The following is a 27,430-nucleotide window of genomic DNA, read 5'->3' as shown; positions in this document are numbered from 1 at the left end:
AAATTATATAAAAGTAACCCCATGCTACCTGGCTCCTTCCTCCTATTACCATGGTTTATATTATCCTTCCATATTCTCAGGAGAACTGAACTTTCTATGAAGATTAATGCTACACTCACTTCACTGCACATTAGTGTAGAAGACATTATTACTTTGAGCTCCAGGAATTCCCACTGGCAAACAATATTAAATCCATGCATTGTCTCTCCAGGTATCCTGACATGTTGGCTTTAGAACTGCTGTAAATTTAGCCATGGTTGATAGTAGGACTTCATGCTAGAATTTTGATTAAGGTATTCAACCACTTTAAAAAAATATTTTATATATATATAGTTTGGAAGAAAGTACATACTGGTACAAAACTACAATTGTTTCTTCCTATGCCATAGAAACCACAATGGTTTCTATGTGAACACTGGAGAAGTTGCAAAGTCTTACTTTGAAATATCAATATTTTTATGGAATTATAAGACCTTCATTTCTTGACATATTAATTATATTGTTTAATGTAATGTATTAATTTGTAAAGATGTGTCTTTAAGAGCACTAATTTTCTTACAGATTTACCTCTACCTTTTTTAAAGGAAATATCCTTGAAATTGCCCTAAGGAAAATTTATGGGATAAAAAAAACATATTGCTTATATATTCTCTATGTCTTCTTGTTCAAATAAATAAGGAAACACAGAGAAATCTTGATGCCCTATGTTGTCCTTATTCTTTAGCATTAAGTGAATATAGTCTGTGCAGAGACTTAACAGGTCCTCTCCAATTAGAGATTTATTTCAGCACTTATCAAACTTAACTTCCCTTTCAACCGTTACGAAACTTGGGTTTACAAAAGGAAAATATGTTCAAGTTGCTGGGCTGTGAAAACCATAGATGCTTTCTTTCTTGGATGCATCCATAACTGGTATTGTAGGAATTACATGCACAGATTGAAAATATACGTGTAAACTTTGGTGCAGAAGAGAAAACTAGAGGAAGGAGTGTGTTCCTGAAGAACTCCTGTAAATCTTTCAAATTCTTGGAAAACAGGATCTTATTCAGTAGTCCCTCACCCAGTAAAATGCCAGGCATAAAATAGGTGTCACTGAAGTTGAAGGTACACTTATGGTATTAAATCCCACAGCTCTGCATACTCCCACCTTTATACCTGAAGTAGCAAAACTAGCAATTATGAAACAGGCCAAGAAGAATCTACAATCTAAAGGTCCTTTTTAACCTTAGTAGGAATATTTGGAGTTAGAAGCAAGACTTGAGGTATTTACCATTTCTGTATAGCTTTATGGGTGGTAACAACTCAAAGGTAGTAACCTTCTGTTTTCATATTACATATTTGTTTTCAAGTCATAGAGTCAAGGTTCCATTCTTGAGGACTCCCAAGGGAACAGAGGCAGGCAACACACAAACACAGCAAAGGGAATAAGGCTGATCACAGTAATGCAGCTGAAAACACTGGCACTTACCACACATACTAAGAACAACCACCTTTTTTTTAAATTTTATACCGTTTTAAATAAATATCATGAGGACTTTACTAACCACAACCCTCCTCTTCGATAATGTGCTTTTACCATACTTCTTATACAGTGAAACTCTTTCTGTTACAGGAAATAGAACCCTGCAGACTTCTCTGTAGGTTAAACAGTTTCAGGTAAAGCAGCCCTTTGGGACAAAAATGCCCTATCAGTTACACGCCCTCATCCCAAGAGGATCCACTTCTTCCAAGTCATGCCAGTTTCAAGCTCCCTGTTTACGGATGCACTCAACTTGGACTAAAGCATTCTGATTTGCAAAAGCTGAATTTGGATGCTAAAGGCTTCTCATAAGATTTTAGGATTCTAAACTAAATGTCGAATGAGAAGCGTGGCTTATTTTGATAAGCTTTACATTTTAAGTCATACAAAATAGCATTATGGAGTAAGCAGCTCCTTTTTTATTTTCACTTCTCATAGCAGCATAGATTTTGCACCCAAAACACAACAGAAGACGTCACACTATTTCCCTTGAAATATTTTTTTAAAATTGTTTGACTTTAGAAAGGATGAACTTGAACTTATACACTTCATTCATAACTCTGCACCACGGATTACCAAGTCTTTTTATTTTATAGCCTTCTCTGTTTTTCCACTTGTTCAAAACACTAATAGTGCCAACATTTCCACAAAGCATTCAGAAGCAAAACATGGCCAGATTCACAGATGCTTCTGTCTCTCTCTCTGACTGTGGTCCATATATAAACCTCTAGTGAACATGCATGGCTTAGACCCTGTAAGCCTGTCAAGTGTATTAACAGTAATACTCTCTCCCTGGTTAATCTTTTTGCATTATTATTTTTGCTTTCATTTTTAAGTGGAAAGAAAAAATATAACGTAAGAGATCTAGTGCAATTTACTAACTTTGATGCCTTTGGGAGTCAGAGAGAGTAACTCACTTAACACAGCCATGATGCTTTGGTGACTTCTTCCACCTGATGGAAGAAATCATGAAACTGTCTCCCTCTCTACAAACCCACATGGGCCTCAGTGTTCACTGTGTCAGGAGGAAGGGACTGCAATTGTCATGTTTCTTTTTTTTTTCATTCTTATCTAACTTTTAAATAATTTTCATGCTGTCCTAATTGTGTTTATCAGAGAATTAGACTTCTTGTGAAACAAATACTTACACTGCATAACTTGTTTCAGGGATAGCACTGCTGTTTCCTCCAAACTCCGCCATTTCCCAAAAAGCCAAATTGTGCCCTATGGCTAAAATATAGCTACTCCCTTGTCTTTCTGGAATAACTCACATATCAGAAACAACTCTTTGTTCAGTAATCGCTCACATGCCTGGACAGCTCAGAGTAGTCAGCTAATGCTGATTGTATTTGCTGTTGACTGAGAGTGTGCCCTGTGGCAGTTCCTTCAGATCAGCAGCCAGCCCTAACCTGTCACTCCAAAGCAACATTTGTGTGACTGTGCTCTAATTACTCATTCTCCTTGTTCAGATGACCATGTGACTTTATGACTTGTTAATCTGTGGAGATACTACATCTCCTAAAGCATTTAAGACCAATTGACAGTATTTCAAACAATTCCCACTGTGGCTACTCATAGTGCAACAGCTGGTCTGCTCTAAGGCTCTACCTGTTGGGGGATGGTTCTTGAAGAGAACTTGCAGAACAGGCTAAATTAAGTCTTTTTGAAAATTTCTAGACAGATAAAGCCCATTTTAATAAGCCAAGGTTATCCTTATTCTCTGGATAAATAAACCATATCTCTTCACTACACTCAGCATGTGAAGGTTCTCCCTGGATTTTACTCCTGTTTCTATCAGTTTCCTGTTGCACAGATGAACTACGTGAGTTTTCCTTAAAACCACCCCAATATGGCCATTGATATAACAATGAGCTAATGATCTTTTGTTTCAGGACAAAAGGGAGTGGTCCTTCCAAGCTGCTGTTCTGTGGGGAAGGAGCACACACAGACTTTTAGCTGTCTGATCAAAGCACACCTATTGATTAAATTACAATGAAAACAAAAACGTCAGGTCTAGATTTTGGAACTACATGAAAGTAAATGCCAGTTTATGAGCACAGCCTCTTTATGTCTCAAAAATACCTTTCTCCTTCATAAGCAGTGCCATTGATTGAGATGCTATTCAGGCAAATGTCTAAGAACATTTTGTTCAGTAATTATTGTAGGCTTGAGCACACAGATTATAGAAGAAAAATCTATTTTAAGCCCAAAACCCAGTGTGCCCTTCACTGCAGGCATGGCTGTGACTAACAGAGATGTCATGCTTATTATTTTACCAGATGCAAAAGCTCAAAACAAGCTATTGAGCTCATTAAAGACACAAAGCATGGGATAGCATCCAACAGTCATAGCAACAAATTACTGGGCTCCAGGCAAACTAGCTAACTACAAATTGAAGTGGGAAAAAAGAGTGAGCATAAGATATATAGTAATCATACACAGCAAACACAGAAGTCAAACCAACAGGTCTTTGAGCTGTCAAGAAGGAATATACTAAATTCTAGCATATCTTGGTGACTAACAGATGAAAAACTGATTTTTATTAAAAAAATTGATAAAAAAACCCCCAAACAAAAAATAAGGAAGTACTGCAGCCTGGGTTCTGATTAATACTCTTGCCAGGTCAAACATCATACAGCTAGAGAACATATTTCTTTAAAAACACTTTCACGTCAGTGAGGTTATGTACCCCCTCCCTTCAAGCATGCCTGCTGCACTTCTGTGACTTTAGCAGAGTTCTAACTTCAGAAGAGCTCTAAGCAGACTGGAAATCCTATTGGCATTGTTGCTACTCTTGAACAAAGACATCATTTTTCACCTCCTCTGTTAGATGGCTATAAGTCATTGTTAAAAATGTGGAATTAAAGCAACCTCTCTGAATCCAATTAGCAAAACAGAATAAAAAACCATCAACTTCTTTCATCCATAAAGATGAAACAACTGTGCTGGTCAAAGTGCTAAGTTTCATGTAGACTTCTTGTGAAACTTTAAGCTACCAAAGAAATAGAATCTTCATTATGAAAAAGTCGTCAGCTTAAGAGGTCTGTCAACAGATACGAAGGGTCATCTTCAATGCACACTCCAGTATCTGCTTTTGCAGAAGTGTCAGGAAAAAGAAAGTCATTAAAGAGAAACAGCTAAGTCTAACACAAAGAATATGTTCCTTTCACACAAGATTCTAAACCTTGGAGTCGGTTTCCTGAACACAGTAAGATTTTAAAAAGAGCATTTTACAGTAGGTATTCAGAATCTCCAAAAGAAGAGGTTAAAGACTAAAATAAATTCTTCATGGAATCATTGTATTTTAAAGTATCCTACGATAATACAAAAGAGTTCGGCAACGTACTGAGTATGACTCATTTTTCATGGAACTGTCTTAAAAATAAATCACAGAAGCTCTTTACGAATTATCTCCCTTTGAAAAGACTTGAAAGACCAGACTGCAGATTGTTGACATGAAGATGTCAGATGAAAAGAAAAACTATTCAATCCATTTTACTGCACATTGGATATATTTTCCTTGAACTGGGCTATGCACTCTCATGAATCACAATTCTAAGATGCCAGGAAAAACAGACAGTTTTAAGACTTATTTAAGGGATATTTCTAACTGTTGACCACTGTGTCACTTAAAATATAGAGCACAATTTTAAAATTGTCAAATGAAAGTTATGAAATTCGATATTCATTAAATTATGATCATTTACATTTTGATGGTCCGTAGTAGCTTTAAAATTGTTACGAAAACCTTTTGCATGCCTTTTTACGCTGTGATGGCTAAATCCCTGCAGAATTATTAGGACTTGACAGCTCTACATAAAGTTGAAATAATGGGGTTTGGCATCTGAGAGATCCTTAATCCTTTTCCATCAATACTGCTGCAATAATTGCAAATGTCAGGCTAAAATGACTGTGAGCCTCAGATATCTGTCACTTACAATTACACCAATAAAATCGGTATGATTATTACACTGTATGTTCTATTACAGAACCACAATACTGAAAGTATAATTACTCCAGCATGTGCACTTCTTTTCAATATAAATTAAAAAAAAATTACAAAAACCCTCAAAACCTGAAAAACCCCCCACCTATTTGGGCTTTCAAGTAAGTCGTACTCAACTATCAGAAGAAAATTTTCCTCTTCCACAGGATGGGACAAACTGTAGTTTCTATTTCATCCATATATATGAAGAATGGCATTTATCCTGTCACTGAAAGCAACAGCTGCACCAGACATATTTTAATTAACAGAAACCAACAATATTTAGATATACATGTGCAGTCTTATGAGCAGCCTCTTCAGAGCAGTGTCATGTGATATTTGCAATTTTATCCAAGAACTGGTTTTTGTCATGCTCTTCCTTGAGATAATCTAGCACTACTAAATATTCTCTGGTGGTTTCTAAAAAAAAAATATTCAGATACATTATAAAAGATTGCTTGTCATTAGTATCATTGGATACTGTGAATTATCACTGTTATTGCAAAGGTAATGGCTTGTGAAAAGAGCTGGCAGAATGTGAGGTCAGCGTTACACAACGTTACACAGTTAAAACTATTTCTGTTAATTACAGATTCTGAGAGTGGCCATTAGATAATTTAATATACAGTATGAAATCAGTGTTTGATTTTTGATCTCTTCCACTCTCTACAACTTTAGGTGAGTTGAGTTCTAAACACTAAAAATAATCATAATAATAAAAAACACAAGCATTTTACAGTCTGTGAACTGAATGAGTAATAAATGCCCCTTATGAAAAATCATGTTCTTTTAAAGATAACTCTTCTAAATTTCCTTGGAATCACAGCTATTTGTAGCAGCATTCCAGTTAAACTTTCACCAAAAAAAAATTAATCTAGTCAAGGACGAAGCTTTTAGAAAAGGGCAGTTCAGTGGTATTTTTGAGAGAGTTCAATTTTTTTATTAGGATTCCAGTGGAGGAAGTAAATTTGAAAAAGATTGCTTAATTTGTATGAAGTTTCAATTTTTGGATTTTTCAAGTGCATACATTAAATCCTCAGTTCAAAATGTATGTAATCAGAAACATGAAAGATTCCATCCATTTCTCCCACAGAATCAAGCCTCACAGGAGAAAAAGACAGATTTCTTACATGAATCATCATCTTTAAATTATACCTTCATTAAGTATAATTTATAATAAATTATAAATCTCCATTAAGTCACGACACGTAAATTGTGAGAATCAGCGGCATTTAAAATTGTGATAAGACCTGGATACTTACATGAGTTTCTTGTCTCAGATAGCCTGATGTCCACTGGAAGGAAATCTTGGCTTACAGGTTGGAAGACACGATACATACTTGTCAAGTTTGGATAACTGAAGTACCAGGACTGAAGAGCACAACTTTGAGAACCTCTGATCCACAAGTATTCTTACATAAAAAGGGAAAATAGTGACTGCTTATTTCTCTCAAATAAATGAATTGTCTATATACTGGAAATATGTGAAATAATATACATATGTCTCTGTAGGTTACATTCAAGAGTCTGGGCCATCTGAGCTCCTACGCAGTATTGAAGCAGGGCTTTGAGTCTCCTTTAACTAATTTTACAGTTATAACCCCCATTGCCACAGAGTCAAGTCTAAAAAAAGATGAAACAAGTAAGATGTATGAAACAACCAGACCCAAAGCTTCTAGAATAACAGGCCATGCTAGTGCTGCATATCGAAATGATTGTTGCAAATGCATCTGATCCATCAGATATCATGCCATATATTCAGACTTCCTAATAAAACTGGCAATTTTCATCTGGGATTTAGTCTAAGTCCTATTCTAGGTGAAATAATTTTGCAGAACCTCACAGTTGTTATAAGGAAGAACAGATTATTCTTTGATTCCGATCTGACTCACAAGTGAGGGTCCTTCACACAAATGTTGCTAAGTGATTAACTGGCAACATTATTTTCCAGCTCAAAAAGTACATATTTAATAATGTGACCCCTGAAAAGACTGACTTTTTCAGCAGTCTCCACGTGTCGCAGTTTGGAGCTGGCTCCCTGCCAAGTCTCCAACACCACAGCAAAAGCTTCCCCCCCAAAAAAAACAAAGGAAATGAGAAAAAAAAACCAAGAGACCTGAAATAAGAGAGCTAAAGCAATATATAAATATATTTACACTTATATTACATTTATATACAATTACAAAGATTATGTACACATGAGAAAGAAGCCCCCAACACCCCCAAAGGAAAGGGAAAAGGGACAAAACAAAAAAACACTAAAAACAGGTATACACACTCCATAAAGAACCAGCCAAAGAAAATCTTAATACTTTTCTTGAGACAGCACGATTGTGCCAAACGCCACCGCCACACTGCCAGACCCCGCATCGGCAGAAACAACAGGCCCTGTAGGCCCGACCAAGCCTCAGCTCCCCCACAGGAGCAAGACCTGCCACGGGAGTCTGCTGGCCCCAAACCTCGCAGAACAGAAGAGAGGAAGAGGCTTCTCTCTCTATTTATATGTTTGATTACATAAAGAAATAGGATGGAATACTTCCTTCCTTCCTGGTTACCAGGAAGGAAGGTCTAGACTAAAAACCATTACACCATGGAAGTCCTGATGCAAGACATTGTCCTCTTCTTCCAGTCAACCTGAGGTTACAACCTCTAGATTCCAAGCAGTGGGTGAAGGAGAGCAAGGATTTATCTGACACAACCTTGACAGTATTTCTGCCAGTACTTTTAAAATTTTCAGAATGGGAAGAAGTGATCTAGACACCGAGGAGGATAAATGTTGATCATACAGGACAGTTATTGCCATTTAAGAAATGTGCTATAATCTTCTGATAAATTTTTAATTCAGTTAATACAGAACTTCATGAAAAAGAAATATTAAGCACTAGCATTTCTCAACCTTAGAACAGCCTGAGGAAATTTTTTGGCATTCACATGGTTTTTTGTCATTTTTCTTTTGGCGTCATTCCACAAACAGCTGGTTAGTATAAGAGCTGAATGAATTTTAGATTCATTTATAGAAATCACTGTAAGGAACTGACTGAATATAGTGTTTTTCTTCTTATGCCACATTACTCTCTGTTTCCTAATTTTCCTAGAAAACAAACAGTTCACTTATGCATGCAGCATCATAATTTTTTGACTACGTATATGAGATATAAATCCATAGTTATATGTTAATCATTACATGTTACTGAAAAAAACATTTATTACTCACTAATATGCAAAGAATGTGCAACCTGTGGGACAGAACCAACTTGTGAAAACTTGTTAGTGTATCTGCTCCCAGAACTTTCTTAAATAAATGACAGTGTTTGGGTGTATAAAAACACTGATTCAGGTATCTTTGCCTAAGAATGCATTGCATCATTTACCTACACTCAGAATACTTGCAGAGTCATGTACTGTTCCAGTAAAGACAACCTGAAGAAAGAACAATCTAGTATCTTTTAGCCATCAATCTTCTGCTCTCTCAAAACTCCCTAGAGACATTGTATTGATACTGTATTTTTATTTTTATTTTAAACTCAACGTTGGGATTGTGTTGGTTAAAATTGATATGTCTTTTCTAACAGGCAGTCTTATAAACTGTCTCTGGCAGTTCATTTGCCCTGAAACATGAACACTGTTTTAAATTTTACAATGTCACCAAACTGGTTAACATTACAATAGAACATGAAAACATTTGTGTTTTCAAGACACATAGATACTGTTTTATCCTGAAGGGAGAAAAATTCAATCCTTATACAATAACTGCGTTGGCTTTTATTTCTCTCTGATGACGACAATAATGAATGTCCACCCTCTTCACTTTCAGGTGTGAATTTTTGTGTTCTTTAAACAGCACCTTTTTAACTTTATAATCTAATTTTTTTCATTTCTCACCAGACAACAAGTCATTCTTTTCCTTTTTCCACAGTCCTCCAGACCATTCCTTCCTTATTAGATCACTTCCCCATTGCAGTTTCCCCAAATTCTAGCTTCTCCCTCATCTTTTCTCACTGAAGCTTTTCTGAGCTTTGGTGCAAATGAAATATTCACTTCAACCCATTGAGTTCAAGGTTATGAAAAACATGTCATCAGAGTAACAGTGAGATAATTAATCCTAGTAGAATACTTCTTTAAAAGATCACAGTCTTCTCATAATGTATTACCTTAATACTTCATCAGAAAGTTGTTTTCCAAGACATAAAAGACAGTACCAAACTAAAAACCCATTTTATGAGAAAGAAAATAAACTTACACATTTGTCACTGATGGTTTTTCCAAAGAAACTTTATGCTTGTTTTTCGCTTGTTCAAATGGTTCATCATTTCTATTTAGGTACAATGCAAGTCTTTATCTTAACCTGCTTGTTATAACAAAATGTAACTACAGAACATTTTCAAGTTAATTAAAGTTATATTGCCTCAAGGTTTAAAAAGCCAGTGCAGCTTTTGATCTGTGTACGGCAGTTGTTACAAGAGGGAGGAAGCAGGTTATGTTACTATAGGGTACTTAGCTATTAGTTGCTCTTAGGATTATTCAGTAGTAAAAATGAAAAGTAAAAATAAGAATGTTATTGTGAAATTAGACCCCTGTCCATCCCCACAGTGTTTCATATAAATAGTAACTATGTCTCTTAGAGGAAGAGATGATGAATCACGCAGCCATGTCCTGGTAGCGATGAGCTAGCTGTGTTATCAAAATGAAATTTTATATGCAGTAACCTGAATCAGGCACTCCAGTCTAATAAATTCAATTTTAATGAGAAAGAGAATCAGACTTCATATATGAAAGATGTTGACTCTACTCAAGATGATGCTTATTGCTATGAGTATCACCTACCATTGAAAAAGAAAATGTTCACTGTCATATACAATTTTGAAAAGGGAAGTCAGAAAAGCATTAGATTAATCTTTCAGCATCAAACATATGCTACAGGATAAAGCTGCCAGCGACTTTAAAATGATTACAGGATACACAGCAGGAAGAATTAATTGAAATCAACATGTGTTATTCACTGACTTCAATGAGACCACTATCCAACATTCTCAAAACTCACTGTTAGAATTTTGGCCCTGATAACCAAACTAACCTGATCTAACCAAGAGTAGTGCCATGTATCTAATAAGTGCCCTAACATTTGTACTTTACTGAGTACAGCATTACTGAACCAATACTTTCAAATGAAAACACTGGGAACTTGTCTATTCACTTGATTTCTGCTTCAAACTGTTTGTACAAGATCAATTCAACTTAAGCAGAAGCTGCCCTGCCTGAGCTCATCTTACCACTCTTACCACTTTATCTTAAATTTCACACTGAACTTTTCCTCCTACCCACACCATCTCAGTCTATCTTGACTTGCTGGACTGTCACAAATCTCTGTCTACTGATGAAATAATGTAATTTCTTCCCTTTTCCACTGACACTCCTTAGCATTTTTGTTCTTCCTTCTAGTTTATGGTGAGTGCAAGTTGCTGAAGGATTAGGCCTATCTAGCTCAGTCTGATCACATTATGATAGAAAGATTGCTTAATATGGAGCATATAAGCACTTCAGTCAGCTTTGCTGAATCAGGATGATTTCAGTTAGTTCTCTTAATCTTGTTGCCTTATATTGTTTTCATATCATTTGCTCAGAGCTAAAAGTTTAGGCTACTTTTGATTATTTGGTAAATAAATGTAGTTAATTAGGTTTTTTGTTTGTTCTACAGTACAAATGTGAGGCTTTTGCACAAACTACCCATATATTCAAATTTCTGCTTCGAATTACTGCTGTTCTTATATGATTACAGTTGCTATAGAACCATTAAAAAAACTTTTTATCTGAGAAAAAAAAAAATCTCTTCATTAATTGTCTCTCCATTCTATGCATTTGGGTATGAAGGCTGAGGCACTGGCAGTCTACCAGACTTCTCAATGGATAATTTCCTCTAAATGATGAACTAAAATTATTTTTACTTCAGTATTTTTAGATGCTCTTCCAGCTTCCTTTTCGTTATTGGTATGAGGAAGTAATTTATTGCATTGTTATGGAATAGTTAGCTTATTCTCTTTCTATTTATGTCCCTCTCAGTATATATATACATATATATCTGTTTACCCATTAAAGTAATTAACCACACTCATCCTGATATCAGAACTAGGAAAATCCCACCACACCATTCTTTGCTCATGCAATTTGAAGTGAAATATTTGAAGTGAAATCTAGAGCATTCTAACACTGAGCCTTTAGTGTTGTCAGTCAAAATAAGAAGAGAATAACAGTAACGGGCTTTGGAATCTCCCTTGGTAATTCCAGAGTATCTTAGTTAACCCTTTCATCTACTAACTTTTTTCCCATATATGTCTGAAAGCTAGAGCAAAACACTAACAAAGCAAGCTACATCTCACCCTCAGTCACAAGTGAAATGTTATCCCCTAAAACTGTATAACAAGCTAATTTGTCTGTTTATCTTCCATACAAGCAACTCCAGCTTTTCTTCCATATTCCCTCTTATGTTTGCAAGGATTTCCCTATAAATACTGTAAAGTATTAATATCCCACCACCACCACCACCACCTCTATGAAAACCCAGCCCTTCTGAGAAGTCTACAAACCCCTTGATGCTGATATGCCAGGAAGCAATCTATCTTCCTAACCGGCACTATTTATTGGGTTTCTTTACTCTTCTATTTGTCATACCTACACACCATCTGATGTCTTTGACTTAATTCCTAAGCACCTGGGGCAAGGATCATTTATTAACTCTGTTTGTACAGCATCAAGAGCAACAGGGTTATGATTTATGCCAGACCTGACAAATTAAATAAATAGCCTGTCTTTCCCCTGAGAGCCTCAAACACTGGTTTTTGGAACATTAGTAAAACAAGTACTGGAACTGAATAAAATGGCTCGGATGGTGAGCTCAAACAATAAATTCTATGGACATTTCTCTCAAAGGTAGGAATGAATGCTTTTCAACTTCGCTGATTCTTCCAAAAATGTTTAGTTTCAAGAAATCTTTCAATATTTTTTTTCCAAACATAAAAACCTGAATAAAGTGAACATGAGTTTAGGTGCATGAAGAGAATACTAGAAATGACAGACCTACAGATAATAACAAGACACAAAAGTAATGTTTGTTCATTACTCTCTGGTTCCCTTGCAAGCACTCGATCACATCCTAAAGATACCCATTAATCAGAAATGAAGTAAACACATTTGAAAGCCACATATATGCACACAGATTGGGTCTTTACATTTGCAAATATTTCCTAAGGGGTTTATCTAGGGGTTCACACGACATATCTTTTTTATAAGGATTATGTGGCTATGTGCATGCAAAGCAGGTATAATGTGCCATTCCAGATTTCTGAATGTGTAATATTCCCTCTGACTCTTGAGAATAATATAAAAGAGATTTTGTAGAAATGGTTTTGATGAAAAACTGTTGCACTCTGTTTGCTGGTAAGAGTCAAGCAGATTCAATCATGAGCATTAGCCTTATATTCTGTCACTCAAAGGCTTTGAAATCAACCCACTTAACATTTAAGAGCTTCAGCTTGCTGGATTCCGTAAATATGTGCGTGTGTGTGTGTGTGTGTGTGTTTAAGCTCTTGTCTCTATTTTATGATGGGTGATAGAGACAAGATGATGTCTTCTCAATCTTTTCCTCCAATCCATCTTAGCTAGTGAAAAGTTCCTACTGAAGAATAAAAATAATGTTTTTTAAAGAAAGGGAGAATAAAAGAGGAGGGAAAGAGAAAACAAAAATTAATTGTAACAACAACTGAGAGATTAATGCAAACTGGCCCATCCTAATTATCACGCTAGGACAACATCTAGATTTTGAGTGACTTAGTACAGAATATAGGTCAAATTGGACCTGACTATCATGTCAGCATTAATCTCTCATAGACCTTACAGTGACTTGCCATATGGTCCCATATATCCTGTAACTTAGTAACAGAATTCAAAGTTTTCATTTTCATCATTATGAAAGACAGTTTTCAAAACGAAAATTTTTACAACTCAGTGACCAATTAAAGCTTTTTATTCATGCAAGCAGACCTAAGAAAAAGCTGGGGTCACAGTTCCTATATATGCTAAAATAAAGCTTTTCAAAGATTCAAAGTTTCACAAAAGTTTTTTCTTCAATAAATATGGAAACAGACTGCATACTCCTAAAATTCAAGCCTGCATATTATACTGGCAAAAAAACCCCAAATGTGGTTGTAAAAGGATGCAAAAGAAAGGATTTTCACACTGTATATGTGACAAGTTGTTATTATTTAAGTACAGATGCAGTTAGTCTGATCTGTAATCACATTCAAATTGTATGTGCAAATTCTGACCTCAGTCAAAGTACAGAAAAAAAATGAAGAAATAAGCAATCTGTTCCTATAAACTGTTGAATTTTCTGAAAATCTGACCCTAGGGAGATAGATTTCCAAAACTGAAACCATGTCCAGCCCTACTATTTTTCATCATACCCTCAGATTTGTGCTATTGAAACTGAAGAGCATATGATTAACAAAGGACAAAGCAAATGCAGAATGGTGCAAGATGGAAAGGTAAAAGATGGGATATGGCAGAAAGAACAATAAGTAGAGTCTCAGAACAGGTTTCCTTTCCCAATTGGATAGAAATACAGTTGATAAAATTGGATACAAATAAAATATAAATAGATTATTACAATCTACCTTCCAATATTCTACTTAAATTTGATTTAAGGCTATTCTCAGAAGGAGCAAGTTTTGTGCTCAGGTAGACAAATCAAGGGATGAATACCAACATGCTTGAAAAACATGCTTTGAAACCATGTATCAGCAGAAAAGCATTGTTACATGGAAGAAGGGAAAGCACAAAGAAAGGATTTTTCATATGAAAGGCAGTGTTTGGCAAAAGAAGGGGCATTGGTTTCCTGAAAAAAAGAATTATTCTTCTCAAAGCAGTCTGACATGAATGCCCTGGGAGAGAAAAAGAACCAAGTCAAAAGTACTGGCATGACAATGGCTGATGGTTTTTAATCTTTGTTACCTGTGTTCCATACAACTACAGAGGCACAGCTTCTCACAAAACAAAAATTCTGTGGATTTAAGAATAAAACTGTCCTACTCTGCTCTTTTTTTAAATGGCAGGCTTTACTCATCTTATGCTTATTTTTCTGCTTTTACTTCTGGAAGAGCAACGAATGATTTATCTTGACAGATACAAAAGATTGCTGAGGGGGAAGATCCTCCTGGCCTATAGCAAATGAAAATTATTACAGAGAGATCTAGACTGTGAGATGTCACAGGAGTTAGAATACACAGTGGCAGAGAGGAAGCCCACTGGCAGTAGAACACCAGATACAGTATGTAGTATTATATGGCTTGATCATGAGTACCATGATACAACCATATGTTCTGCTTCTCCAGCAAGTAATCTATAATCATACCTCATACATACACATATCTACGTATATAATTTATTCTCATATGCTTCTCATTCAGCTGAACAGTGGCTCCCCTGTCTAGACATGTGAATCACTGTCATAGTCCACAGTCAAATCACCATCATTGGGCAAGAGTTACTTTGCTCTGGGATCACAACCATTATTTGCTGAAGCAGCAAGGGCATTTTGCAATTGCTTCATGTTGATTTCTCACTTGCAGCTCATCTCTGTGCACTCAGAGGACTTAAGTAATTTTGCAGTCATAGGCTATCCAACCACTTTAATATGTTATCAGAGTCACGAGAAATTCTGTGCAATATAGTCAGTGGATATTGATATGAAGCAGCTGGATAGCTAACAGACCAGGTTTTTTCTAAAGGTAAGGTCTTTGGAATTTTAAGTTGAACAGATTAATGCTAGAAACCACATATAGTATCAAAGTATGATGAGTTATTAGACCAAACCAGGTTGATCAAGGCTTTATCCTATCTGGTCTTGAAAATCTCTGAGGATGAAGACAGCTTCTCTAGACAAACTCCTTTATTGCTTAACTGTCCTCATGGTGAACAAGACTTCCCTAAACCCAAATCAAATGCTCCCCACTGAAAAAGTAATGCATTAATAAACTCTAGATAAAATTTTTAAGCACTGAAAGGTTCCATTAACAGTTTAACAGAGAGTTAAGCATGAGACCTAAATTATTGGAGTGACTCTCTAAAACGAAAGAGAAGCCCTGTATAACATCCACAAAATTTGCATTATAGCTTACTGAAATACACAGAAATTTTTAATAATTCCTGTATCCCAGCAATGAAGGCTATGTATGAATATATGGTAAGATGCAGTAATATGAACAGGATCAGTTAACAAAAATCAATATGCAGTAACAGCAACAGAAGTGAAAATAGGTCAGGATATTCAGATCAAAAATTGATGTGTGTCATTATCATATGGCCTTCTAGGGCTTGTTTTCTACTGAGTTTAATACTGCATGGGACACATCTATACTCCATTATACATTACAGACACTGTAGGGTATACTGCTAAGCTTGGTCCCTCCCAGAATTATTAAATCACTTCTCTGCTTTTGTTCTTTAGATTTATGTCATGCAGACTGAACTGTGCAAAATGACAGCCTTCCAGTGAATCAGTAATAAGCACTGCTTTGTTTCATTGTTCAAACACAAGAAAGGACACTTGTCTGAAGAACTGCATTTGCATTTAAATACTTCTTTATAAAAAGTACCTTCTAGAAGTATTAATTAGGCTACAATAATAAAATACTGTCAAGAATGTGCTTAGTTTAATAATAGAATGTAGTAAAAATGTATTTAATGCAAAAACAGTACAGTGCAGAATTACGATTGTTTTACATTACTGAACACCATTCATATATAAACAACAGGTTTACATCTCTCCAAAATTTCTTTCACACAAGAACACCATATAAATCTTCTGTGGAGAATTAAGCAGCCACGCAATGCTTTTATAAATGGAAGATGCTGCACAGGTTATCAGTCTGATATCAATTCACCTGACTGCCAGGAGCTGAATCAAGCAAGGCTGCTAAGGGAAAATTAATAGCAAAGAGCACAACGGAAGAAATAAGATATTTAGGCTGCTTCAAAGTAGTAAAAATAACATTGGCTTGAGCCATTTACCAGGTGGGAGCTAGTGGTCTGGCACCAGCCAAGTTGCTGGCTAGGTTTATTCTCTTCTGGCTGATAGCCTACAGAGGAAGAAGGAAATCCCAAAACGTAAAACTTAGGCCAGGGAAAGTAAGAAAAGCTGAATAATTATCAGGACCTTACAGTTTAAAACCATGTGAAAGAAACAGATGGATAGTTAGAGTGGTACTAAATGTATAAGACAGAGGTGAAAAGAAGCCTGGTTTGCATACTAATTAGCTAGACTTGAAGTCATTATTTTCCAGAGTTAACCACTCAGGCACTTGAAAATGCAGACATTCTCTGTAAAATACAATCCTGGGCTTTCAATTATCTACTCATTTTATGTTCCTGATTTTCCTTTTAGCTCTGCTGCTACACGCTACGTTTTCTCTGCCAGAATTCTCAGCCTCGTTTAATGTTTGAAGGCTGACCCATCCTTTTCTATCTCTCTCAAAGCAAACAGAGCTTGTTCTTCTTTCAAACACCGTATAGTTTGAAGAAACTGAGATGGGTTTTGAAGACAACTCTGTCATGTTCATGCTATTAACATCTCTACACAATGCTATTTAGGAACCTTTGTTTTCTCTTCCAATTTTCAAGTACAGGTTCAGAATTTTAACAGTCATTTTAGTATCTTCTTACACTTCCATGCTCCATCCATTTTATTATTCCTACTATCATCCAGTACCTGTTCCCTTTTCTCAGGGCAGAAACATCATATTCCAGTTCTCTATTTTATATGCAACTGCAGCAAAATTTCTAACACAGAAGAAGCATTTGTTATAAAATACGTAAATTCTATTAAGCTAAGAAGAATGGACTATATCTTGTCACTACCTAAACAGTGGATAACGAAGAATTACATTAATACGAAATTCAAAAGACAAAATTAGGCAAAACTAGAGAGCTACCACATTCTAGTTTCAGAGAAAATAACATTCAAAAGACACAGGTGTGAATGGCCTCAGAAGGGTGTCCTATGGGAATATGAGAAAATAGTAAGTGAAGTGAAGGAAATACTCAAAAATTCTACAGGAATACCTGTTATTCCAAAGTGTAAAGTCTTTTCAGCAGTCTAAAAATAGCTTCTTCATATGAAATCAGCATTATGAATTCCACATTTTGGAATGAAAACCACACCTGCTTCTCTTATATCTCACCATGCAAAGCACTGTACACTCAGTAAAAGAGGCATGGGACCATGTATGACCTGGCAGTGACAGCAGAGCACCATTTTGTATTATTTCTAACACAAAAGACAGATGTTGTTCAGGCTGTAAAGTTCCATCATGATGCTAAACACATGGAATATAAACAAGCATAAAGTTTTAAAGCTTTTCTCTTATAAAAGGAAAAGAACACAACTGTTCTTCCTCTCTCCATCACACTGTTTACCATATATTGAATGAAATATCTATTTCACATACAATACTTTACAGCATCTTCCATTCCATCATCTGAAGCCTATCATGAAGATCCCAAATGTCCTTTAATGATTGACCAGACAGGGGGTCAATCATTATAGCTGAGGGGGGGGAACAGGGTTGAAAACAAGCTTTACCATCGCTTTCTTGATTAAACTTGAAGATTAGATACAACAGAGAGTTCTTAAAGGACTAAAAGCACTAAAGTACTAAGTTAGTAGTTTAAGCACTAAAGTACTATAGCACTAGCTTATTAATATAGTAGAAATTAAAAATATGTTCACACTCCATTTCATTGCAATGAAATATTCTGCAACCTACAATAGCATGTGCTTACCAAGGAGACAATCTCAGTTTGGGAGAAAAAAAAATCTGAATTCATGAAAAATTACTAGATACTTAATTGTTAGTCTCTGGGCAGGGGCAGTCTCATGCCTGTCTAGTATATTTATAATGGTAAAGTCTTCTGATACATTCCTGTTCCTTACAGATATGAAGCAGAGAAAGTGCAAAATGGAGTACAGCTGGTCTTTCCCACTGAGCTGAGTAAACAATCACATTGTCCTTGTGATACCAGTGAAGCTAATGGAGCAGAAAAGAGGCCAATTCTTTACTTCTGAAATTGGGTACATCTTCTGAACAACAAAGGTTAACTCCTCTGACATTCCCATTACCTTTTGAAATACCCAGTGACTAATATGAAAAGGGTAAAGAATGGGTTTACATAAGACAAAAATTGAATGACTTCCCTTGATTCACTAGGCAGTCCAGACAGTGGTTCACAACATGCTGACCATCTGCCACCAACTCCTGCACAGGACTCAGTACATCATCTCCTTTGCTATTCCTCTGCCTTTCAGAAGTAGGAAATAATTTGGGTAAATAATGAATAAAAATGATAAAATGCCCATCCACCTAGTTTGGTCTGATGCCTGTCTGGCAGTAGTTCTGTAGTTGTGCCAGACTACACTGACTGAATGATCACAGTGTTCCAGTCATGTCTTGCCCCTTTCCTGCTAAAGTATAAGACATCTTTTACTGAACTTTCACGATGGGAGGGTTCACTGTACTTTCCTCATCTCTTTGATGAACCATGTCACAGTTCCCTCCTGTGAACTGCTACTTTTTCTCTGAAGTTCATCATGAATTTAAACAAAATATGAACAGTTCAGATAATGGCATGTATTCTGCTTGCTACATGAACACTATAATTATTTTCATCTTACAAAATTTTCCATTGTTGTGTGATGTACTTAATAGGTTCACTGCATCCTAGAAAGTAAAAATCAAATTATCATTGTTTCTGGTGCCCATGAAATTATTCAGTACTGGTTTATTGAATTCCAGACTGTGGTGTTAAAATGAGAGATAAATTGATTAAAGATAGTTCATTGTTTTTCACATTCAACTATTTTCCTCCATCAAAATCCTGAGCATCACATCACTTTCTGACATCACATTTGAAGGTCCATTTGCAGTAATTTTTATCCATACTGTAACTGCTAGCACAAACACAGGAATTTATTGTAGCCCCAAATGGCAATTCAAAGCACTTCTCTTAGGAACTGATGGGCTAAACTTTGTTTAGAAAATTTAGTCTGGCTACTGTCAGACATTCATGTAGGTAAAAAAAGAAAAAAAAACAACAGGAAAGTAATTTGAAGTCAGCAACATCTGATTTATACTGGTATAATGCAGAGTAAAATTTCATGTGATAACTTATCATTAATCCAGTTTTAGTATGAACAACTCTGAACAGCAAAAAGCTAAATGACAAAGAAAAATCCTTTATCTACTTCAGGGATCCTAAAAGCTCTTGCTGTACGTGCTTTTGGGGAAGTAATGATACATTGAAAATAACAGGTGCAGAAAGAGCCCAACAACAACGGCAGACACTCTGAGAGCCTCTACAATTATGCCTCAGTTCTCTCTCCCCATATTTTGTAACTGGCTGTTCTGAGCTTCATTTCTCCTTTTCTCTGTCCCTATTCACTTCACTGCCACTCTACCCCTTCATACCATTCTTCTCCTTTTACTTTGTCTTCAGTGCACTTCCTTCCTCCCAGCAATCACTCTGCCTGCAGGTACATTTCCTCACCCATACTGTGTCTGTCCCACCAGTTTGGGCTGTGAGCTGAGGCACACTTTGGTATTTACCCACTGCCCTCTCTTTGTTGGTCACCCAGCAGTCCCATCCTCTACCCAGCTAATGGTAACGGCACCAGAGTGGGCCACCCCCCACAGCAGAGTGCCTTCTGTGCCCATGTTTTAATGCAAGAACCCTGACAATTAACCTTTTCACTAGTGCTATGTAAAAGCTGAGTAAGTGGTGGTAGGAGGCTGCTGAGTGGTTAATTACACACCTGGTGGATGCTGAGGGCTCTCAGGCTCTCATTTAGACTGTTAGTCTAAACAGTATTGGCGAACATTTACCATTTTGGCTAAGGTCTGTCAGCATTCATTTACGAGCGAACAAAAGTAATGCAGACTGCAGATACAAACAGAGCCATGGCCCACTTCCTTCCAAATAAAACTGTGAATTATTTCTATTGGAAAGGATTTAAAAAGAGAAGTTCAGCTGACGGTGTTTTGTGTCAAATTCCAGAAGTATACAGATCTATTTCTACTGAGCATCTGTGAGGGTTTTTCTCTTATGGGCTATGTTCCTCTAGAACAACAGGAAGACAGCAGGATCTTTAAGCTCTTGTCTGAACATGTCTGTCCATTACATTTTTGTCAAAAGCTGACATACAACCACTTATCTACTGATAACGTCAGATGCTTTACATCAGTGTAGAGAAACTATCATGGTTTATACTTACAGAAAAAAAACAAGTATCAAGGTCTTAACTTCATTTGTAGCTCTCGAAGAGTCCAGTTCTATGCACTGCTTTCAGCTACTGTCGATTCTGACGTTTTTAAAGGTGTAAAGGACAGAACTAAACCTAATGCAGGAACTTAGGACATAAAATGTCTCCAGACTTTCCAAGAAGAGGGTAATAAGGACATCTTCAGTAAAGGTACCGAGCCATAATCTTAAGTAATTTCAAGTGAAATTCAAGTCACAGATACGCAAAGCGCGAAATGTGAAAAATAACAGTAAATTGAACAATTCACTGTTTCGATTTGAACAGAATGCTGATCAGTTCTAAAAACTCTGAAAACCATTAAGAGGATGCACTTATATTTATTTATATATTATTTATCAGTTTGACTCTCCCAGGCAAATCCTAAGGTTAGTAACCACAGAGATAAGCAAATATTTTCCATGGACTCATATTAAATTGAATTATTTACTTTTATATGCACCCAAGAAAGGTTAACCATTCTGTTAAAATTGCTTCTTAGAATAAGACTTTCTTTTTCTCTGTGGAAGATGTGATCCACTAAGATTTACGGTACCTTTGTAAAGATGCTGTCTCCGTATCTCCTCTCTCATAGTTCAGGTAGTCAGAAAGGTCCTCATGCATTTATTCTGGGAATTCTAACTTACACTAGCAAAGGAAAATGAGTTACTGACTCGGTCCAGTGGAACTATTTTACAGTCAGTTATCTTTTGAGATTAGGAACACCAAGAAATAATTTGTTGAAATTAGCTCTTGTGGTGCTAATGACATTTACTGCTTTGCTCATTTCAGAAAAGGGTGGAAGTTTTTAAACAGCAACCTTACAGTGAAAGGGATGTTCACTCGAAACAGTTGTTGGAATTAATCCTCTACAATGTCAGCATACAAAAGTCAAGCATTCAATTTAAACTAGCTTTTACTAGGATGTTTCTATAACAATCAGAGAGACTCCCAGTCAACTAAAATGAGACAAATCTCAGCCTAACAGAGAGAAAAGGCATTGATCATCTGCCACACACAGGCACAATTTGTGCCAGCCACTGACAGGCGACATCTGGGAACGCAACCTATACAAACATGGGTTACAGTTTTATTATATGTTGCAATTATCTGGCATAAGGTTAGGACTAATTAAACCTTGTTTAACTTCAAATTACTCCCCTGTAAGTCACCTGTTAATCACTGTGGCATTGCCAAGGCGCGTGGACCCTTCTGGAAGGACAGCTGGAGAGAGTCAGCAGGTGGCAACAGGTGATCATTAGGCACCACAGGAATTTCTGCCCACTGGAATGCAGTCTTCCCTATCCACTCCCACACCTGGGGTCATGCTGGGCAGCAGAGACTGCCAGCATGCCTAAGGGCTCAGGGCCTCAGCCCTGCGCCTTCACTGAAGGATGACCCAGACGACTTTCTGTCTGGACCTGCCACCTCCTCTCTTGCAAGACAGAGAAGTCATGTTAAAAACTGTTCTGCTGACCTGCCTGCCTTCTCCCTGGACTGTGAGGTCTCTTCCACAGAGCCAGGCAGATCTGCCACTTTTTAGTGAATATTTGTGTGACTAGAAGTGTTCTGGTATTCAAGCTCAGTCTCTGTCCTGTCCATTTGGTCCCAAGTCACAATACACATTTTCCCTTTAGTGTTCTTACAATAAAATAAAAAATACCTGATATGTGAAAAATAGATGACCACTAGTTACCTTTCTTAACAAAAATTAGGTAATCATTGTCTGTTTTAGAGAAGAGAAATAAGAATTTTGAACTAACATCAGGACTTGCTAAGGAGATTCCAGTTAATATTCCAATTAATATTTCTATTTAGTGCCAAACTTGGGCTTTCACACAGCCTACTCATACCCTACTCAGAGATGACCATCTGTTTCAGACCTCCTTGAGCACAGTCTGGATGACACTGACTGCAGCTGTTCAGACTGCTGGACCAAGAGCAGGGGAGATGTGCTTCAGAAGGCAGGCTAGAGACCAACAGATGCATTTCCTGCCAAGGGAGTGATCTTTACTCACAAACCACATTCCACTACTATGAACCCAAAATTCCAGACACAAGTGGCTAACTCAGTAATATTCTGGACGGTCTCCACAGGGGTATTTTGAAACATTTGTCTGATTACATTTCTGTGGTACTAATAACTTTTTAGAATTATGTGCATGAGTCACACGATAGGAACAAATACTTGCTAGTACTTAGAATGCAAAACGGGACATCACTTCAAAAAGGCAATCCCAGGACTACTGATAATTTGAGTATTTGTCAAAGGGGTAAATACCATATAACAGAAAGGAAAGAAGTTTCATATTCTGCAGGCAATAGATCCATGCAAATGAACCCAAACATCCTTTACCTAAAAATTATCTTTGCATAAATTTGGCTGTGCTCCAGCACCACCTTGGATCACATGTATGAATTTAAGCTGATAATTAGTCCTATTAAAATCAATGCTTTTTTTAAAAAATTGGTGTTATGGCAGAAAATGAAAAGACACATACTGAAGTTTTTAAAAGAATCCTCTGAAACAGAAGTTTTACTAAAAATCTAGAGACTTTTTACATATTTATATAAAAAATACCTGTAAAAGTTAATACACATATGGTGTATTTATAATCTCCCCTAAACAAAGATTACAAGTGTAGTATAAAAAACTAAAATTACATTAGCAAAATACTACTTTGCATCTCTGAACAAAAGCAATCAGTATTTATTCCTGGCTTTTATTTCTTTATCATTCAATAACTGCTTGTCTATGGATTAATAACATTTGCATGTTGGCTTTCATCAGCACATTAAGAGGCACACCAGTCAACCACCTCAAAGCAACCTCAGTATAAACAGTGCACAGCTCTCCAGCCAAAGCAAAACTTGAGCTGGCACAACCTGACATTGCCACAGCCACCAACTTGGGACTCCAGCTCTGCTGGTGGGAAAGCAAGCTGAGCTATTATTTGGCATAACATGAAAACTGTATTTAAAAAGATGGGGAGATTAACACATATCTCACACACATACTACCACAGTTTACTGTTTATGCAATCATTCTGTTCTGTTATTAATGATCTTTATTCTGCACAGTATTTTCAGATGTACTGCTACAGTTCTGAAACTGGTATTTTTCATCCAGCTTGCTTTCTAAATATACTAGCATGAATCTGGTTTTCCCAGATGGATGTACTAAAGTAAATAAGAATGTAAATTTTTTATGGATCTACTATTTTTCTACTAACTTGCTCCATTTATCCCTTTTAAAACTTTGAGAGTGGAATACAAAATCTTGATAAGTGCCTTTACAAACAGTAACCTGAGTTGATACCATTTTGGATATTGCAGCTACATCTCTACTCTGCTTCCAGTAGGGTTTTTTTAAATTATTGTTATTCTGGTTTGGCCAGCTAGAAAAGCAAACCTTTATATCCACAGGCAATATGCCCGGTAAAAAGGGAGATACACAGAATTCTCTCTTTTTAATTTTTTTTTTAAAGAAATAGAGATGCTAAAACCAGGGTTACTTTGACAACACCGTTGTCATCCTTATCAGCCAAGTGACTAAGAAACCAAATTGCTTAGAAATCAGCTCACATCACTTGGAATGGTTTCAAACTGAAAGAGGGCAGGTTTAGATTAGATATTAGGAAGACATTCTTCACTGTGAGGGTTGTGAGGCACTGGAACAGGTTGCCCAAAGAAGTTGTGGATACCCCACCCTTGGAAGTGGGACCTACATTTCCTAAATGCATGAAAATAAGATTAATACTTTCTTATGAATAAGGCATTTAGCCATTATAAACCAGAGCGACTCTTTCAGGCGTGACTGTCGGTCTGACCCAGTAATTCCCTACATTAGCATTACTACCAGGCTACCTTAGAGGATAAAACTCCTTTCAGAACAAACTGTCAACTCACTTTTAGGACACTGCAATGAATTATAGGCTCTGACATTGATTTGTAGATCTTTAAGCTGGTCAGTGATTTGCTGCATTCGATGGCTCTGGCTGCAGAGTGCAAAAACAGAACATCTCTCACAACACTATCTGACTCAATATTTTCCCATAACTGCAATTCTTTTTATGGTGAGGATATGGACTATGATTCATATCATCTCCCACAATCCTTTCTTCATAATACATTGTTTGAACAAGCACAAATTATTTGTAGGTTGTCACTGCCGTATCAACTTCAGTGACAGCGTTGCAATATTCTAAAACAAACAGAAAACAACACACCCATCTATAAACATGGTTATCTATAACACAACATAATACAGTGGGAAATACATTGGTCAGAAATATCATATCATAAGCTGACACATTTGCCCTTGTAATGCTCTTGGTTAGCACCCTGAATTATTTGCTATTTCAGGGCATTTAACAACTCATATTCCTTACTGACATCATCATTTCTCTAAAAGGCATAAAGTTGTAATTGGAAAAGGTGCTTAAGTGAGCAGACTGCTCCAGTAACATGAGTGAGCCCTCAGGAGTTAGAAAAATAAAGTATATATTTTTCATGCTTTGACATATTTCACTTCTTGTTAAACTTCTCTTGCTCTTGGACACCACACAAATTTGGAGAAATGTATGGTCAGATTAAAATATGGAAATTCACAATCAGAACACAATGACAATGCCTGTTTGTGTTTGCAATAAAATCTGTTAGTTCCATACCTTGACATATTAGCCCAGGGAAAGAAAGAATATTATTCAGCCAGATTTGCCTGCAATAAAGTTCACTACCACGTAAGCAATGAGCTCACGGGGATGTGTTCCCTTCCCATCTTCCAGCAGGATTATCTGAGGTCATGTTAATTGAACAAGCAGAAAGTTCTAAACATCTACAGGGACATGTCGTGATAGGACAAGGGGGAATGGTTCTAAACTGAGAGCAGGCAGGTTTAGATCAGGTATGAGGAAGAAATTCTTTACTGCGAGGGTGGAGAGGCCCTAGCACAGGTTGCCCAGAGAAGTTGATACCCCAGCCTTTAAAGTGTTGAAGGTGAGGCTGGATGGGGCTTTAAGCAACTTAAAGTGGAAGGTGTCCCTGCCATGGCAGGGGAGTGAGTTAGAACAAGATGATCTTTAAGGTCCCTCCCAACCCAAACCACCCTATGGCTATGACTCTATGATCTACATACACCCACTCCATATGACTGCAACCAAGGGTGACTGAAAACAAACTGACTTTAACTGGTAAGTGGCTACCAAGTGGTCTGGTGGGGGGGGTTTCCCAAAAAAAAAAAAAAAGAAACTGAGAGTACATGAAAAAATTTTCCTTTGTGATTTCGTGGTATCTGTAGGACTGAAGAATTTTTAGGCTAGGTAAAGCACCAGGGATTTTGTTGCATCTTTATAATTTTGTCTAGATTTGTCTTCTTAAGCTTTTGGTGGTTTTAGCTTTTTTTTTCTTTAGGATAAAATAAGCATAATTTTAAAAATCAAGAACACAATGACAGCAAAAACGAACCAAGACATTTGAGAAATTTGCTATTTAAAGGACAGTGTTAAAAATCACAATATGAGAGAGCCCAGCTGAGAAACAGAAAAATGACCAATAATTATGGGGGCAGGTAAGAAAACTAAAAACTGGGAGGAAAAGATAATGCTACAAGGATTAGTCATAGGAAGTACTGAGGTGAAGAGCTAAAAATGTGCTTAGACACAAAATTTGTGTCTGAAGGTGATATCAAAGCTGTGCTTGCTCCAGATGTCATTTAGCAATTGTCAAGCAAAGAATATAAAATGATGTCATTTTAAATTGTGATAGAGTTCAGGATACTCCATGGTTTAAAGAAGCTTTCATTTGGATACAGATGAAAAAGTCTAAGCTGAAAAAAAAATTCCTACTTCTTTGCCTTCTCCATACTTTACCATACATTTCCATGTAAATATTTTTACAACATGCTTTAGGAGAGGTGTAAACTGAAAAAAACAAGCAGAGTTAAAACAGTTGCAGTTACAATCTTGGCAACATACAACCCAATTAAGTAAAATAAGTAATGAGTATAAGGCTAGCAGTTTTTATTTATTAAATAAGAGCACTGCTTGGGAGATACAATGAAAGATGCAATAAGGAAACAACAGCATATTTTTTCAGGGTATTAAATTATTCCACTCGAGCTGATCTTTTGAGACATCTGTATTAGAAATATATAGAGATTAAATAAGCACCTGGTTCTGAATTTTATCTCTGTATCCATAAATAAGTACTTGTTTCATGGGGAGCTCTTTTTGTATGGATCCAGGCAGGGCTTTTGCTCGCTATGGAACATATACTACAGCAGCTTCTATTATTATTCATTAGGGTATAAAGCAGTTCTTTGTTCTGTTAGTAAATAGGATTCAGATGCCAAGAGACCAGCTCATGGTGAAGTCATAGTGTCTTTGATGCTCAGAAAGCCACATACCAGCAAATTAAAGCCTTCATATAGTCCAAAACTTCAGTAGAGTAAGGCACTAAGTAGTACAAGCTCATAGAGTCTAAAAATTAAATATTTCACAGTTTAACAAGATAACAACAGCTAAAAAATATGGAGAAAGAAGACAAAAAGGCCATTATTTTCTTGTGACCTACTGAACAAGGAGGT

At 36.5% G+C, this 27,430-nt stretch overlaps 1 long non-coding RNA gene across 3 annotated transcripts in view; it reads right to left on the bottom strand.

Moving 5' to 3' along the window:
- Positions 1 to 27,430, bottom strand: part of LOC127477049 (uncharacterized) — a 157,433-nt gene that overhangs the window by 107,103 nt on the left and 22,900 nt on the right. For 2 of the 3 annotated variants that reach the window (XR_007906829.1, XR_007906830.1), the window contains exon 1: positions 6,767 to 7,372. The exons of the other annotated variant lie outside the window; for it this stretch is intronic. This is a non-coding gene — a long non-coding RNA (uncharacterized LOC127477049). Of the gene's footprint in view, positions 1 to 6,766; positions 7,373 to 27,430 lie in introns of those variants that run through there. 3 annotated transcript variants of the gene reach the window in all.

Source organism: Manacus candei, unplaced genomic scaffold, assembly GCF_025592945.1.
Source record: "Manacus candei isolate 608988 ecotype Guabito, Panama unplaced genomic scaffold, ASM2559294v1 h1tg000005l, whole genome shotgun sequence".
Classification (NCBI taxonomy): Eukaryota; Metazoa; Chordata; class Aves; order Passeriformes; family Pipridae; genus Manacus; species Manacus candei.
The sequence above is the reverse complement of the archived record's forward strand: the minus strand, read 5'-3'. Positions and strand labels throughout refer to the sequence as shown.